The sequence below is a fragment of the Peromyscus californicus genome, unplaced genomic scaffold (genome assembly GCF_007827085.1).
Source record: "Peromyscus californicus insignis strain IS unplaced genomic scaffold, ASM782708v3 Scaffold_1__1_contigs__length_55948999, whole genome shotgun sequence".
NCBI lineage: Eukaryota > Metazoa > Chordata > Mammalia > Rodentia > Cricetidae > Peromyscus > Peromyscus californicus.
This window is the reverse complement of record NW_026294492.1, coordinates 6,613,968-6,631,268: the sequence shown is the minus strand read 5'-3', so window position 1 is coordinate 6,631,268 and position 17,301 is coordinate 6,613,968. Positions and strand designations below refer to the sequence as shown.

General features: G+C 50.1%; 1 protein-coding gene across 4 annotated transcripts in view; it reads right to left on the bottom strand.

Moving 5' to 3' along the window:
* Positions 1 to 17,301, bottom strand: part of Rrm2 (ribonucleotide reductase regulatory subunit M2) — a 48,925-nt gene that overhangs the window by 29,056 nt on the left and 2,568 nt on the right. For all 4 annotated transcript variants that reach the window (XR_008220117.1, XR_008220118.1, XM_052745830.1 and 1 more), the window contains exon 2: positions 3,414 to 3,518. The gene's annotated coding sequence lies outside the window, so the exon portion shown is untranslated. The remainder of the gene's footprint in view (positions 1 to 3,413; positions 3,519 to 17,301) is intronic.

The window sequence follows — 17,301 nt, the reverse complement described above, 5'->3', positions numbered from 1 at the left end:
TTGCCCCTGACAGAAGTTTATCTGGGCTGGGCCCCACAGCTGAGCACAGCAGGACTGGAGAGATACAGAGGTGACTCAGGAGAATTACACTTGGGGTGGGATGACAGCTTGAGACAGCAGGGCAGTATCCACCCAGAAGTGGACAGACAAAGCATTGTGGGAAAAGCACAGATCCTGAGCTCAGAGGCTTGGGTTCCATGCTCCCAGCAGGCACAAAGCTAAGTCCTCTCCAGGCCCACTCCTGTCCCCAGGCATCTATCTATCCCAAACCCAGCTTCTGGCTGATCCTCTCTAGATCTTCCCAGACACAGCTTCCTGAAGGAGTCTGGCGAGCCTCATTCCCTACCTCCTACAAGTCTCCACTCAAATGTAAGACTTCCGGCTTACATCAACTGGCCACATAGAAAAATAATAAACAGGTAAACGGCTCCTCGACCACATGCCTGGTGTTTTATCCCCATCCATCACACCAATCCCCTTCCCATGCACTGTAACACTGGCAATCTTACCCTCTGCACACCTCCTCGGCCCCTTCAGAGTCAGGAGTACATTTTCATCAGTGCACCCCTGAATGAGGTCCCTAACACAGCAGTCACTTGTTAACTGAGCCCTTATCAGTGGAGACACAGCTGTAGGTGAGGGGGAAAATGGCAGGAATGAACATGCGTGATGGCACATGCTTTCAATCCCAACATTCCACTTGGGAGGCAGAGGCAGGCAGATCTCTGTGAGTTAGAGACCGGCTTGGTCTACATAGTTCCAGGCCAGTTGGAGCTACACAGAGAGGCCCCAGCCCCACCCCCACCCCCACCCCACCTTCCAAAAAAAGAAAAATAAAATAAAGGCAGGAAATGCAGATTATGCTCAAGGAGTCTGAAGCCGTGGGGAAAAAAAAAAGGATGCACACATGCTTTGGAGGCACAGGGAAGCTCAGAGTTTGTAAGCCTTCACATTTTTATTTTAAGCTTTCTGCAAGCTAACCAATCCATGCTTGGGGTAGAAAGCGGGGGGAGGGGAGAAAGAAAAGAAACAACTGAACCATTACTGTTTGAATTAACCAGAAATGTGTTTGCATTTTTATGTGTTGTTTACATGAATATAAGCATGTTCTGTGTCTGCCGGCGTCTACAGACAACCCCCCTATCCCACTGTGGAAGCGGGAGAGCTCTATCTAGCAATTAGTCTGTGACCCTGGGCCAGCCAAGTGGACAACATCACCTGGACATCGCCTCTTCAGGGAGAGTGCCACCTTCTGGGGGTGCAGTGCTGGAAATACTCGTAGCAGTGAGACAGGCATCCGGACCAGCAATAGTGGTGGTGGGTTGTCCTAGTCAGGGTTCCTGTTGCTGTGATACCATGTCATGACTAAACAGCTTGGGAAGGAAAGGGTTTATTTGGCTTACATGTCCCGGGTCACAGTCCTTCATCAGGGGAAGTCGAGGCAGGAACTGAAGCAGAGACCATGGAGGTGTGCTGCCTACTGGCTTGCCATCTGATGGAGGCATTTTTCTCAATGAGAGACCCTCTTCCTCGATGGCCCTAGCTTGTGTCCAGAAAACTAAAGTGCGTGGGTCTTGAACAGATGTTTCAAAGGCATGACTTTTTTAAAGATTCCTTTTTATTGGTTTGAATTATGTGTAAGTGTGTGTGCACATGGTTGCCGGTGCTTCAGAGGCCCTGGCCTGGAGCCAGAGTTACAGACACCCAGTATGGTTGCTGGGAAGGGAACCCGGGTCCTCTGAAACTAGTAAATGCTCTTAACTGCTGAGCCCCCAAGGCACGCCTCTGATGCATTTTGAATTCTCTGCTGCTCAGGGTGTCTTTCTGAGCCAGCTCTCTCAGTTTCCTCATCAACGTCAGTGTCCTTTCATGCAGTGTCCTGGCTGGCTTCATGTCAACTCGACACAAGCTAGAGTCATCTGAGAGGAAGGAGCCCCAACTAAGAAAATGCCTCTGCAAGACTGGACTGTAGGCAAACTTGGAGGGCATTTTCTTAGTGATTGATGGGGGAGGGCCCAGCCCATGGTGGGTGGTGCCATCCCTGGGCTGGTGGTCCTGCATTCTATGAGAAAGTAGGCTGAGCTGAGTGGTGGTGGCACATGCCTTTAATCCCAGCACTCAGGAGTCAGACAGGTGAATCTCTGTGAGTTCAAGGCCAACCTGGTCTACAGAGCAAGTTCCAGGACAGGCTCCAAAGCCACACAGAGAAACCCTGTCATTGAGAAAGCCAACAAGTAGCACCCCTCCATGGCCTCTGCATCAGCTCCTGCCTCCAGGTTCCTGCCCTGTTGGTTTCCTGTCCTGACTTCCTTCAGTGATAGTCTATGGTGTGGAAGTGTAAGCCATATTATTAACCCTTTCCTCCACAGCTTGCTTTTGGTCATGGAGTTTCATCTCGGCAATAGTAATCCTGACTAGGACATGCAGTATTTGTCTACCTCAGTGCAGGTTCTGCCAGGAGCCCTGATATCTACTGGCACAGGTGACCTTTGCCCTCTAGAATATTCCCCACACACCCATCTGATGGCATCTAACCCCCAGCTGTGGGCCTGCTGTTCTTTCTACACCAGGAGGTTTCTGGGTCCTCCTGGCCTCTGCATCTTCAGGACCAGGTCTGGTCTGGATGCTCAGCACCAATGACTGAAATAGTTAATGATGTGATCCGAGCAGATACATTGCCCTCCATTGTTACTGACCACTACAGGACACCCAGCAGGCCTTGCTGACCTCATTCACCAGGGCCGCTGTCTCTTCCCCTGGATGCTCTGTTCAAAGGACCAAAATAGAATGCCACCATGAAGGTGCCTCATATGAGCTTGTCAGTCTTCAAGCAAAGAGCAGATGCTTGGTCTGGCTTCCAAGCCTCGGGCTACACTCAGCTCTGAGGAAGCAGAACCACTCAGGACCAGATAGATGCACGTGTTTCCCTTCAGGCCCCTGGTGTAGCTCTCCATCTGCATCCACGTCAAGTAGCTTGTTTTTAGCTTTTTGTCAAAGGCAAAAAAATAAATGGATCCATCTCCCGCTAATGGCCTGGCTGTTCCAGGCCGTTACATCCTGTCATTCTGGCCGTCCGTCAGAGCTGGGCAAGAGAGGAAAAGGAGGACACCACCTGCATTGCAGTATGCCACATGTCAAGGGGACCAGCTCAAGACTCACTAGCAGATCATGCCTAAGAAATTCACCTCTGCCCCTTTGAAGGATCAGTCACTTCCCAGAAGTGGCACCAAGGACAGTAGCCATCCTGCCTGTGTAGTCTCTGCAAAGCAGAGGACCCGGCTCCCCTCTGTACATTCATCCCTAAGGCGCTCCTAAACCAAGGCTCTAGAAACTTGCCCCACCCGGCTCCTGGATTTCTCTCTCATCAGCAGTGATGGTCCCGAGAAGTTCTGCAGGAAGGAAACCTGTTTTACCTCACTGGTCTTGATGCAGGCTGGAGTAGGCGGCCTGTCCCTTGGCCCTCTCTGAGGCTCCCGGGTCCACCTCCTGGCTACCATCCTCCGGCTCTTGCATTCCAGCTGAAAGCAAAGAAAGCCGTTTCTCCTCCCTGCCACGCCCTTCCCCTTTCTTGCCTCTCTGGAAGAGGGGAGAACCATGCCGGCTCTTCTCTCCTCCACCCTCCCTTTGGCCCCTAATAGATTTTATCGGTTCTTTGAGAATTTCATCCCCATCCTCTTTTGAGACAGGATCTCTCGAATCCCAGACTGGCAACAAAACTTGCTATACAGACGGGGATGACCTTGAACTTCTGATCTTCCTGTCTCCCGAGTGCTGGGATTACCGGTATGCACAGCCACATCTGGTTTGATGCAGCACTGGGGATTAAAGCCAGACTTGGTGCATGCTAGGCAAACACTCTACCAACCGATACACAACCCAGCTGCCAACCTTCTCTTTCCCAGCACCATGGTGCATCAAGACAGAATAAAGCGTGCAATGTATTATTTTTATTCAACTAAAGCCCATCTCCTGCTCTGGGGCCCTCAGTGGGTCCTCCCTCCACGGTCAGTAGTTAAGATGATTGCTGATCTCCGGAGCATACGCAGTGTGCAGCCCCTGTCAGGATGTGTTTCCCCACACTTGTCATCGTGAAGCAACTGAATCATTATCATCGTGTGATGGGCGCCCCTCAGCCTAGAGGGAAGAGCAGGTGCATTTTAGTTAGTAGACTCCGTTACAGCCTTTGGCATGGCGCCTTGACCAAGGAAGGACGTAATGGACGGTAAACTAATAAACAGTAGACAGTAAACGGTGAGGTGGCCATAGAGGAACAAGCCAGTGACGACCGGGGTGGGGCAGGAGGGGTCACACCCTCTGTTCCAGATTATGCATGCAGTGTTGCCCTAGAAGGCTCATGTAGTGAAGACTTGGCTCCAGTTGGGGGTGCTAGAGAGCAGTCCCTGGTTCATGAGGGCACTAACCTCATCAACGGATTGACCAACCTGCCGATACTGAATGGGCTATTAGGAGGTGGGGCCTCAGTGAAGGAAGTAGGTCCCTGGGACATGCTTCAAAGGGTAGGGACAGCTTGTCCCCTGTACCCTTCCTCTCCCACTCTGCTTCCTGCATCCATGAGGTGAGTATCTCTGCCCTCACTGTCCCCTCTACCACACCCACTCCAGAAAGGTCCAGAAGCAATGGAACTAGCCCACTACAGGCTAGTTCCATCAGCGTCGGGATACGCCGGCCTTCTCTCTTTTCAGTCAGATATTAATCACTACAACAAAAGCTCACTGGTGCTCTTCTGTAGCTGGAGAGTTTCTCTCCGGGTTCCACCACGCCCCCACAGTTCCGCAGCCCACTTATAAAATAATCACTCAGACACTTACATTACTTATAAACTGTATGGCTGTGGCAGGCTTCTTGCTATCTAGTTCTTATATCTTAAATTAACCCATTTCTATAAATCTATACCTTGCCGCATGGCTTACCAGTATCTTAACATCTGCTTCTCATGGTGGCCACAGCTGGCAGCATCTCCTGACTCAGACTTCCTGTTCCCAGAATTTTTCTCTCCCTTTGTCCTGCCTATACTTCAGCACTTTAGTTATTAACCAATCAGAGCAACACATTCACAGCATAGAGAACATCCCACAGCACTCTTCTGTTGTTACTGTTTTGTTCTGTTTGTTTTTGAGATAGGGTTTCTCTGTGTAAACAGTCCTGGCTGGCCGGGCGGTGGAGGCGTGTGCCTTTAATCCCAGCACTCGGGAGGCAGAGGCAGGCAGATCTCTGTGAGTTCGAGGCCAGCCTGGGCTACAGAGTGAGTTCCAGGAAAGGTGCAAAGCTACACAGGAAAACCCTGTCTCGAACCCCCTCCCAAAAAAAAAAACCAGTCCTGGCTGTCTTAGAACTCGCTTTGTAGACCAGACTGGCCTCGAACTCACAGAGGTCCGCCTGGCTCTGCCTCCTGAGTGCTGGATTAAAGGTGTGTGCACCACCACATCCAGCTGACGAATGCTTGTCCGAGCTCCCTCCCCTCTACTCGTGCAAACGTGGGACCCGAACAGCGCTCTGTACAGAGTCCACCAGAACCACAGCTGATCTTGCCTCCTCGTCCCACTCACCTCTCAGAAAATAGATGTCAGAAGCCCCTGACAGCCAAGACTGTTCCACTAGAGACCACCAGGGGGAGCCGTTGGCCTGTAACAGGGCCAGCACTGCCTGGGAGAGGCGGATGAGAAGTCCCTTCACTGCAGTCTAAAGGAACCAGTATCTGGAAAAGAACTGGGGGAGGCAGCTGCAGCTCCAGGTTTGGAGTCCAGGGTAGTGACATGGCACTCATAGAAGACACCAGAACACATTTGCACATTTTATCATAAAGGAGACTTTTCGGAGATGGGAGTCTCACTATGTAGACCAGGCTGGCCTCAAACTCAGAGATATGCCCTGCCTCTGCCTCAGAGTGCACCACCACACCCAACCCACAGTCAACTTCAAAGGTAGCAGCTCTGCTGGGACTTTCTCATTGATGTGGGCGTGAGGAGACAACAGATAAAGGAATAAGAGAAAAGAAATCCCCTCCTCTCAAGTACTGGGATCACGATCACGGCTGTGTACCACCATGCCTCCTTCGTGCAGGGCTGGCCGCTGAACTCAGGGATGTGTGCATGCCAGGCAATGCTCTGCCAACTGAGCCACACTCCCAGGCTGCGAAGGAGACACTTTCGTCCTGCATCACAGTCGGGTAGATTTGCTGAGTAGCAAAACGCACATTTGTCTGAACAGACTATGGTGACACTTCCTGCCTAGCAGCTGGTTGGCCCCGGGTTAGACAGCACGCACCCTAAAGCCACCGGACTGTGAGACACCAAACCTGCTTCCTCCACTGGCCACACCAGCCCTATGCCTTCGGCCAGTACCTCTGCTAACTCCCCTCCAAGGAGGGCCTGCATACTGCATTGCGACCAAGTCCTATTGATGTGTCCAAAGCTAGCAAGCAGGGCTGTGGAAATGGCTTCGTGGTTAAGAATACTGGCTGCTCTTCCAGAAGACTCGGGTTCAATTCCTAGCACCCACATGACAGATTATGACTGGCTGTAATTCCAGTTCCAGGGAATCCAATGCCTTCTTCAGGCTTCTGGGGACACCAAGCTTACATGTGGTGAACAGACATATATTCAGGCAAAGCATTCATATATGTAAAATGAAATAGAGATGAGTCTAAGAGGCAAAAGAATGACATTTCCCCATGAGGCTGCAGGGTCCAGAGCAAGGGGAGGACTGACCATCCCGAGCCCTTTCAGGATGGGGGATTATAGTGGGTAGTTGTTCCAGCTTTGACCTGGAAATACTACCCCTATTGAGGCTTCCGGTAACTGCCATGCCTACCTATGATGGGAACCCTTAAGACCTGAGATCTGGACATGCTGGGCCTCTTGGTTCCTCGTGATCCTGGATGATGAATGGTAGACCGAGCAAAGTTCCCCAGAAAACCCCACTGGACTACACCTTACCTCTCCTGGATCCTGTAACCAACCCCTCTTCTGGCTGTAAGTTACCCCAAAATAAACCTCCTTTTTAACTACGTGGAGTTGCCGTGTTAATCCCCACAATAGGGGATTAACTCCCAGAGAAGTGGAGATGCCATGCCACCTCCATGCCACCTCCCTGTCGTCAGCTGCCCCAAGTTGCTCACCCACTCCTTTCCTTGGCAATGGAACGACACCTGTCGGAGGGAAGGAGGGAGGGCAGGGTCTCGGTCAAATTCATCCCTGGCCCCGGTGCTTAGCATACTGCCAGAGACACAAGAGAGCAATAGGCCGGGCGGTGGTGGCGCACGCCTTTAATCCCAGCACTTGGGAGGCAGAGCCAGGCGGATCTCTGTGAGTTCAAGGCCAGCTTGGGCTACCGAGTGAGTTCCAGGAAAGGCGCAAAGCTACACAGAGAAACCCTGTCTCAAAAAAACAAAACAAAACAAAACAAAAAAAAAAAAAAAAGAGAGAGAGAGAGAGCAATAGGCGCTCACAGAACTAGAGACCTAAAGCCCCTGGGATGTCGGTGCCATCTCCCTGTGTTAAATGCATGGCCCTCCCCAGGTCCCAGGTCATCACTGGACCTCATATGCCATAGGTGCTCAGTCTCCACCTGTGACCCAGAGGCCAGGCAGGAATCGGATGAGAGCAAATACTCACTCCCAACTCCCCGCTTGCCTCAGGCTGCAGCACTCTGAAGCACACAGCAAGAGACGCGAGAGTGAGACCCCCAACAACTGCTGAATCCCCACTTTGTAGCTCAAGCTCAGTGGTGCTGTTTTTGACTGCAGAGTCTGGGAAAGTTACCATGACAACCAGAGCTTGCTGTCCAGGCAGCTACTATTCAGACTTCCAGTTGTACTCCAGTTCAATAGAGAGCCTGCTGAATGGTGACTCTAATGTCACCCAAAGTTCAATCGAACCCTCCCTGTAGTTGTCCCTGAGAAGTGGTCACATGGACAGCAGGTTAAGCGATCCATGTGGACGCTGCTCCAAGGAACACGGGTACAACCTTGTAAGTCCATAGAAGCTCTCTGGGGAGCAGTCTGCTGGCCAGCCAGTGGTGGGGCTTGGCAGGGATGGAGGGCACAGCCCGAAGCCAGGATCCTGATCTCAGGCTGAGAAAGAAATCAAGAACGCATAGACCTCTGGGCTGGAGAGACGGCTCAGAGGTTAAGAGCACTGGCTGCTCTTCCAGAGGTCCTGAGTTCAGTTCCCAGAAACCACACGGTGGCTCACAACCATCTATAATCTATAGGATCTGATGCCCTCTTCTGGCATGGAGGTATACATACATGCAAAGCATTCACACATAAAATATAAATAAATAGAATTTAAAAAAAAAGAAAGCATAGACCTTCTAGTAAAACTGCCCAAGATTCCAACACAGATTCGCTCTGGACTGACAAGTTCTTGGGCTCTGTGGGCCTCAGTGTCTATCACACAGGGAGCACAGAACCTATCCCCTGATGCCACTGAGTGGCAAACCTCCAGAACATGACTGGGTGGCCCTCAGCAAAGGATGGGTCTAAAACTGTGTGGCACATGACTTCAGAGGAGTCACGTCTCTCAGGACTCTGCCCAGTGCACACGTGATCCAGGGCTCCAGGACCAGCCAGCCATTCAGTAAACCATACCAAGGCTCGTTAAGTACCTGCTGTACCTTTGGGAGTCAGTCAACCGAGAGGATCCCACAAACCAAACTCTGGTCATCAGGCTTGGCAGCGAGCACCTTTCCCTGCCAAGCCATCTCACCAGCCAGCCCCTGCACGTCCTGCGGGTAAGCGGTACACGTCATCCCTGTCCGCATTCCCTCAATTTATCCCACGTGCTTCACAAATGTTTGTGGAGCTGAGTGAAACTGAAGATATGAGGGAGAGTGTGTTTGCTCAGACAGTGTGTGTTTCTTGCCTACCAGTTTCATTCCGGTATGAGTTTATTTTCAGTTTAAGTAACCAAAATGTATTTACACAAGTATTCTTACATGGGTTAAAAAATAACTTTGGATGGATTTCTGGCTTTTTCTCATTCTTCTGTGCCTGGGGACTATAAGGAACAAAGGGTCGGGCTGGGGGAGGTGGAGGAGTAGGGGAGGTGGGGGGGGTGGAGGAGTAGGGGAGGTGGGGGAGTGGGGGGTTGGGGTGGAGCGGGGGATGGCTCAGCAGATAAAGTGCTTTCCACAGAAGCTTGAGAACCTGAGTTTGGATCTTTAGCACCAGAGCGAAAATCAAAACATGGGGGTGAACACCTGTAATCCTAGCACATACACACCTGTAATCTTACCACTTGGAACGCAGAGGCAGGAGGATCTAATGAGTTCAAGGCCAGCTTGGGCTACTCTGTCTCAAAAAATAAACAAACAAAATACTCCCAGAAAACCAACCAATCAATCAATCAAACAAACAAATCTCAAGACCACTGGATTGTTAACTAAAGCAGCAAATGACACATGTGTTCCAATAAAACTTTATTTACAAAACAGAAGGCCCCAGTTTTGGCTTGCTGGCTTAAACCTTGAACCACGGTCTATGCCCAGGTTTAAATGCTCCTGTCCTCTGAAACATATTCAGCTTCGACAAGCTGCTATAGATTGGGCAGCTAAACCAATAATTATTCAGACGGGTGACAGTTCTTAAGACTCAGCTGCCCGCAGATCTGAAATGTGAGACCTGATGGGCACAGAGACCTCCTGCTGCTTCCCCACAGGGCAGACAGAGCAGCAGCAGAAAGCAAGCCCTTGGGTGTCCTCTCTTCTGCCCTCTGCCCCTCCCCATGTCTAATAACATCTCCAAACCCCCATCCCTCCTCCATTTCATGCACTGAAGGTAGGTCTCACTTTGTATTTGGGCAAACACAAACGTTCAACTAACAAAATGCCCATGAGTATTTACAAGGAAGAGGTGCCCTCCACGAGGGAATTCGAGAGCCAGCCACGTGGCTCAGCAGAGAGAAGTGCTTGCCTCCAAGGCCTGAGGCCTGGAGTTCAGTGCCTGGAATCCACATAAAGGGAAGAGGAGCGAACCTCACCTCACAAAGTTGTCCTCTGATCCCATAAGTATACAGCGGCATGTGCACGCCTACATTCACACACGTGTATCATACACACACATCAATATTAAATTCATTTTTCTTTTTCTTCTTTTTTTTTGGGGGGAAGCCACAAGGGCGAGGAAGAAGGCCCGGGAGGACTGGGAAGGGAGTGTGCCAGAGTCCATGATGTGAAATTCCCAAATAATCAATAGAAATATTACAAAAAGGTTAATTTTTGTAATTATTTAGAAATTGTATCTGTAGCACTAATATAGATATCAAATTATGAGTTTATGCTTGCATGTGTACTTCCTGATCGTTTAGTCAGAATTTCTATGTCCAGCATTCCCTCAGTTTGTGTCTTCTTATTGTCTCAATTTCAATTTTCAAATCTTGAACTGTTTCCTTTATCTGTTTAATTACTTTTTCTTGGCTTTCTTTGATTTCTTCTAACTTTTTGTTTGTTTTTTCTTCCATTTCTTTAAGGGAGTTTTTCATTTCCTCTTTAAGGGCCTCTATCATCTTCTTAAAGTCATTTTTAGGATTGATTTCTTCTGCTTCTTCTGCCTTGGTGTGTTCAGGTCTTGCAGGTGTAGAATCACTAGGTTCTGATGGTGTCATATAGGTCTGTATGTTGTTGCCTGTATTTTTGCACTGGCGTCTACTCATCTCTTCCTCTGCTCGGTGCAGGTGGTGTCTGTGTCTGAAGGTGCCTTTCTTGTTCTAATTGTTAGTCTTGGTCCACTAGGAGTTCTTGGTCAAATCGGTGCTGTTGAGCTCTGTTTCTCCAGGAGCAGCTTAGTCCAGTCAGTGTTAGTGGGTTCTGTCTCAGGGAGCAGTTGTTCCCAATTGGTGCAGGGTGGGCTTATGGCTCCAGTGGTTATTGGGTTCGCAGGGCCTGGGTTTTTTGTTGTTGTTGCTGTTGTTGTTTTTTTTTTTGGTGGGGGAGCAGGGAAAGGTGAACTTTTGGGTCCCTGGGGCTCCAATGGCTGGGGCCTAGGGGCTAGAGACCTGTTCTGCCAGACCGGAGATGGGGGCTTACCTGTTCGAAGTCTGTGTAGGGTGGGCTTATGATTCTAGTGATCTGGTTCGGTGGCTGGATGGTGCCTTCTTTTGTGTTCTCATGTCACGTTTTGCTCATTCGTCAGCTCCTCAGCTGATCTTGTTTCCTCAGACTGCAGGCTACAGGCTTCTGAAACCTCTCCCGAATGGATCTCAGCTGAGCAGGCTGATCAGCAGGGCAATCTCACCACCACCTCCAAGTTGTTGAGTTTCGAAGGATCGGCAGCTGGGCCCCGGGTTGGCCTCGGGCAGAATGTTCTGGTCCATTCTGGTCACGTCCCACAGAGACAGCCTTAACTTTTTTTGAAACAGGGTTTCTCTGTATAGTTTTGGAGCTGTCCTGGATCTCCCTCTGTAGACCAGGCTGGCCTCGAACTCCCAAATTGTAATTTAAAACAAAACAAAAAACAAACAAAAAACTTGGGACTGAGCATGAGGGTGCAGGCCTGTAATCCCAGCACTGAGAGGCTAAGGCAGGCAGATTTTAGTAGGCTATGTGGTAAAAAAAACCTTGCCTTACTTGCTGCACCCCTCAAAAAAGTTCCAACTAGTCTTTCTGGGCTGAGAAGTGGACAGAGTCCTGGATCCAGAGGGCAGCTCTGACCGGGAGGGAAGCCTGGGGCTGTCTGGTGCAGGCTCGCCTCTCCTGTCTCCTCAGCCCCCATAGCTGCTCCGGTTGATGTCTGTGTCTCTGCCATTGGCTCTTCTTTAGCTGTGTTGGGCCCTGCGTGGACAGGGGGCGTCCTTCTGACATCTTACTCCCTTAGCTGGAAAGGACAAAGGGCTACATGAGCCAGCGTCTAGCAGAGAGCCCCAAGACGATCCGTGAGCAATGATCCCATCTAGGCAGATGTAGGCAGACACGTTCGCTTCTCTTATTACTCAGAGTAATGTCACTACTGTCACAGTCATTAATTTTTATCAAAATATTATTACAGTGTCTCAAATCGTCCTTCCTAAGAATGTTTTAGACTAAGCCTGTTATGAAACTTACTCACGTTTCAAGTGCCCAGGGAGATGGAGGAGGGTGGGCTTGGGACAGCAAGACCTCCATTCATCCGTAAACTGGAGGAAGACAATATACTTTTAATAAGCCAATGTCTGTAAAGGGAGGGCAGGCCAGGCAGCCTCTTGGGAAGTGTCAGCTAGATGGAGGGTCCTTGCCTGGTGGTTTTGGTTACTTTTCCTGTGGCTGTGATAAAAAACAGCCCGACCAACACATCTTAAGGGATGAAGGTTTTATCTGCGCTAGCTCAAGGTGGCAGGCCATAATGGAGGGGAGTCACATTGCGTCCACAGTTGATAAGCAGGGGTGATGCATGCTACACAAATGCTCAGCTGGCTTTCTCCATTGACTCCCCTACCCTGGGAACTGCCCCGCCCACAATTAAGATGCATTTTACCGCATTAACTAAAGCAAGGCCCAGGGGCATCCTCTTCCGGGTGGTTCTGGATTCTGTCAGTTGACCACAGCGCCCATCATACTGGTGGAGGAAAGGGGCGTTTCCAACGACAGGTGGTCCTGTCAACCAGGTACTGGGACAGAGTTCACAGGCATTAATGAGTAACCTCAGAGGAGGCTGGGACTTCAACTCGACTTAATAGTTAATGAGTTACATGTCAAAACACCAAGAGACTCTGTTAATATTTAAGCCGATCTTTAGCTGGAGACCTTTCTTCCTCCGAGTTGGGTAACAGAGCAGTTAATTCTCAGCTCCCTAAGGAGAAGCAGGGACCCTGCATCTCTCTGGGGTCACACTGTGTGTAGATGTGAGCCTCCTGACAGGCCAGTTTCCACACTGATGTTGCTCTCCACAGCAGGGTGTTTGAGCTTTAACATGGGACACTCTAGTTTTTGGCCCGTGCCCTACAGACGGTGGCATCACCCAGGCTCGCTTCCGTGATGAACGTTACACGTGACTAACGGCCGAACGGACCCAGGCCTGTCCCTTCCCCTCTCCCCCCTCTTGCCTGCCCTAGACAATTCCCTCAGTTGATCACTCTAGTGGCGCCTAGAGTCTGTGCAGCCTCCAGGTCTCTCGCTGCGTGGTGGGTGATGGGAAGGTGAGTGATAGGTCTGTAAGAAGAGGGGATGCACAGGGAGGCGACCGCTGTGGAGAGGACCACATGCACCCAGCACTTGTCCTATGCAGAGAGCTGTTCTTTTTCTTCCTTTCTTTCTTTTTCCCCCTGAGACAGGGTTTTTCTGTGTAACAGCCCTAGCTGTCCTGGAACTCACTCTGTAGACCAGACTGGCCTCGAACTCACAGAGATCTGCCTGCCTCTGCCTCTCGAGTGCTGGGATTGAAGTCATGCGCCATCACCTCCTGGTTCAGAGAGCCTTTTCCATTGCTGAGTCCAGTAGCAGGGACAGCCCTCCCACATGAAGGTGCGTATCCCAGCTTATGGTCAGGCCTGGGCTCCTTTGCTTCTTGGCTGCTTCATGAGTCAAATACTGCCCATTAGCAATCCTGTCTCTCCCATCCTACCGTGCCACCCTGAGCTCCCAAGGGATGCTCTACTCCTAGGAGAATTCCAGGAAGAGTCTCACATCTACACCAGCATGATGGAAGTACATAAGCATGAACAGGAGGGGTGGACGGTGACACCAGTGTCCTATATAAAGACCATTTTCTGGTCCTCTGGCCTCATGTCTCCAGTGCCTACATACATGACAGGCTTCAAGTCCCCTGTTCCTGTCACCTGGCTGCTCTCAGATATCAGCTTTCCACCTTGGAGAGTGCGGTGAGAAGGGTCATTTGAGATTGTCCCTGTCCCTCACAACTCCTTTGTCTCCATTTCAACGGAGTCTCAAGTAACAAGCCAAGCGCATGCTTCGCCGGCACCCCGCCATACTCTGTGGTTTGAACCAGAAGCCCCGAGAGGGTCTGAACAAGGAAAACTGGCTGAGTCATGGAGAACAACCACAACAGAGTTCCTGTTTCATCCACGTGTCTAACGGGGTGCACAGCATTCTTGTGTGACTGCGTGTTGTCATATTGTCAGAGGCTTTTTCTTCTTCTTTTTTTTTTTTTTTTTACAATATGATAGAATGGGCTCAATTAACAATGCTCTAAGCAGGCAGCAGTGGCGCACGCCTTTAATCCCAGCACTCAGGAGGCAGAGCCAGGTGGATCTCCGTGAGTTCAAGGCCAGCCTGGTCTACAGAGTGAGATCCAGGACAGGACAGGCTCCAAAACTGCACAGAGAAACCCTGTCTCGAAAACCAAAAACCAAAACAAAACAAACAAATGCTCCAGACCTGCCAATGCTGAGGACCCGGGATGTCTTATTTCTAAGTATGGCAGAGGAGCCCTGTGCATGTTGGTTGTCCCTAATGAGCAGTGTTGACTCTTCCTTCCTTGTCTCATTCTCTTCTCAGTGATGAAACAAACCAGGGAGACAAACGAGACGGCCGGGGCACTCTGAAAGAGAAGATGACGGCAGCTATACAGGATACAGCCGTTCAAACGTACACACACACGTACACACACACACACACACACACATATAATAGTCTCATCTATAGACTATATATATAGTCTCACTGTCAGCTGAACACAAATACTATCAACCTACGGTGCAGGGACTGAACAGGGGACTCACATGTTTTCCAATCCACAAGTACTCTTTTTCTTGTGTCCACTGTACCCATCATTCCCAATATGTACGACTGAGGTGTGTCATCAGTAGGGGAAGTTCTGGCCCGGCAGAGTATATCTGAGGTCCTTGAAGAAAGGGGACTTGAGCAGGACTTTGAAAGGGGGGCAGGTTTGTCTGTCCATTGCAACGGGTTGGTCCACAGGCTGTGACAGGGAAGGGACTGGCTTCATCTTCAGATGACAGACAGACTATTCATTCACTGGTCCATCCAGAAGGTGTCGTCAATGATAGCTCTCTTCTAAAGCTACCAGTTTTTGTTTTGCTGTGTGTGGTGAGGGGGGGGGACCCACACCAAGAACCAAACACAAGCCTTGTGCATGGTAAGCAAGCAGCTACAAGTGAGCTGCACCCCAAACCATTCTGTCCCTGTCCCCCCTCCCCTTTGGTTTTTCGAGACAGGGTTTCTTTGTGTAGCCTTGGCCATCCTGGAACTCACTCTATAGACCAGGCTGGCCTGGAACTCAGAGAGATCCACCTGCCTCTGCCTCCCAAGTGCTGGGATTAAAGATGTGCACCACTACCACCCCGGTCAAATTTCTGTCTTTTTGAGACAGTTGACTGTAGCCCATTACCCCTAGAAATGATCTTGGGGGCTGCCTGCTGGCTCAGGATAAGCCGGGCTCGGTTTCATTTTGTTTTGAGATGGTCTCATGTAGTCCAGATGAGCCTCTCAAACTTGCTATGGATAGCCCGAGATGACCTGGAATCCTCCTGCCTCTGCTTCTTGAGTGCTGGGACATGTGGCATGATGACCCACTCAGGCTGGGTCTTCCGGCCTCTAATACAGAAGCCAGGACTCCAAATGAGGCTGACATTATACATGATCTCAGAAAGAACACGGGCTTTGGCACGGTTCCTGTGCAAGCAAGCACAGCTAAGGAGACAAGTCTGGGGAAACCGTGGAAGTCAAGAGTGGCCAGAAGAAGTTGGCTGCTCTGGAGAACACAGGAGCTCCGGCTATATTTAAACTCTGAGTCACATGACTCGACTTGGGCAGGAGTAAAACATGTTTTCTTTTAAATGATTAAACTGAGTTGAACTTCGTTCAAGAAAAATTTCTTTCCCTCTGATTTTTTTTCCAACTTGAAGAGTTTCAAGATGAGAATTTGTTTTCATAAAGAGAAAACTTATGTCAGTACTTTCTAACCTAGAGACACATCTGTGCACTTGGAACACCCAAATGTCAGCAAGTCGTGCATCTGGCCCCATCCCCTACATCTGGATGATCCAGAGATCCCATTAAAAAGGAAGAAGGAAGAGGAGGAGGTGTAAACACTGGCTCCACTCCGGTTCTCATGGTAATACAAACACACCGGCCCAGATTTGGTCTCATGTTCATCCCACTTCCACAGGCATAGGTTTCTAACGTCTACTCCTGCGGTGATTAAAATAGTAAAATCTCACCCCGCAGTTGGGAGAGTTTAGCCCCAAATTCCACTTTCACAGTGGGTCTGCCATCCAGTATGGATCGGGGTTATCGGCAGGTCAAAACCAGAGACAGCTAAACTCAGGATGTTTAAGTCACTCTGCCTTGGAAAGTGCTGGAAGGGAAGCAGGCAGAAGATCAGCCGATGGTAGGGTCCAGACTCCTGGGTTGGAGCCTTTCCTACAGTAGACGATGTTAATTCACTTAAAAATAAGAGCTTTGCCGGGCGGTGGTGGCGCACGCCTTTAATCCCAGCACTCGGGAGGCAGAGCCAGGCGGATCTCTGTGAGTTCGAGGCCCAGCCTGGACTACCAAGTGAGTTCCAGGAAAGGCGCAAAGGCTACACAGAGAAACCCTGTCTCGAAAAAACCAAAAAAAAAAAAAAAAAAAAAAAGAGCTTTATTTTAAATAGCCAGGAAAGGAGGAAAGGCTAGACTCATGGACTCATGACCAGCAGAACTCCTGACCCCCCCTTGGTGGGGGAGGGGGCATTGTTTTCTTTTTATTCCTCATTTAAATATCTTTTGTTTCTCTAAGGTGATAAGTATTTGGGTTTTTTTTTCTGGAGCTCTGTTTATACACTCTGAGTCTCTGAGGGCGTGTGTGTGTGTGTGTGTGTGTGTGTGTGTGTGTGTGTGTGTGTGTGTGTGTGGTTGGTGGGCATGTGTACCTTGGTTCTAGTAGGGTCCCGTTTCCTGTTCAGTCTGAGGTCTGATTGCCTGGGCTGGGGCAGTCTAAACATGAGGAGGCCACTGAAGGGCAGGCTGTTTACTAGATCCGCTGAAATATTTCTACTGTCCTGCTTCTACTCTGAGGCTGTAAGAGGTCAAATCACCCGACGGCTCCTCTGGGATCTACAGGAGTTAGGCTAAGTCACCTATATGATCTCTCTGTCCCCTCAAACAGCCTGCAGGGTCAGTGTCCCATAAAAGCAAAAATCTCGGGAGGCAGAGGCAGGAGGATCTCTGAGTTCAAGGCCAGCCTGGTCTACAGAGTGAGTTCCATGATGGCCAGAAACCCTGTCTAGAAAACTAAAAACGAAAGCACAAATCTAGCGGATCCAGGGTCGCCCCAGGCCTGTAGGGAGCCTGGTGTGGGAACAGCTTAAGAAACCAGACCTACAGCACCGGGAGACTAAGGAAACCA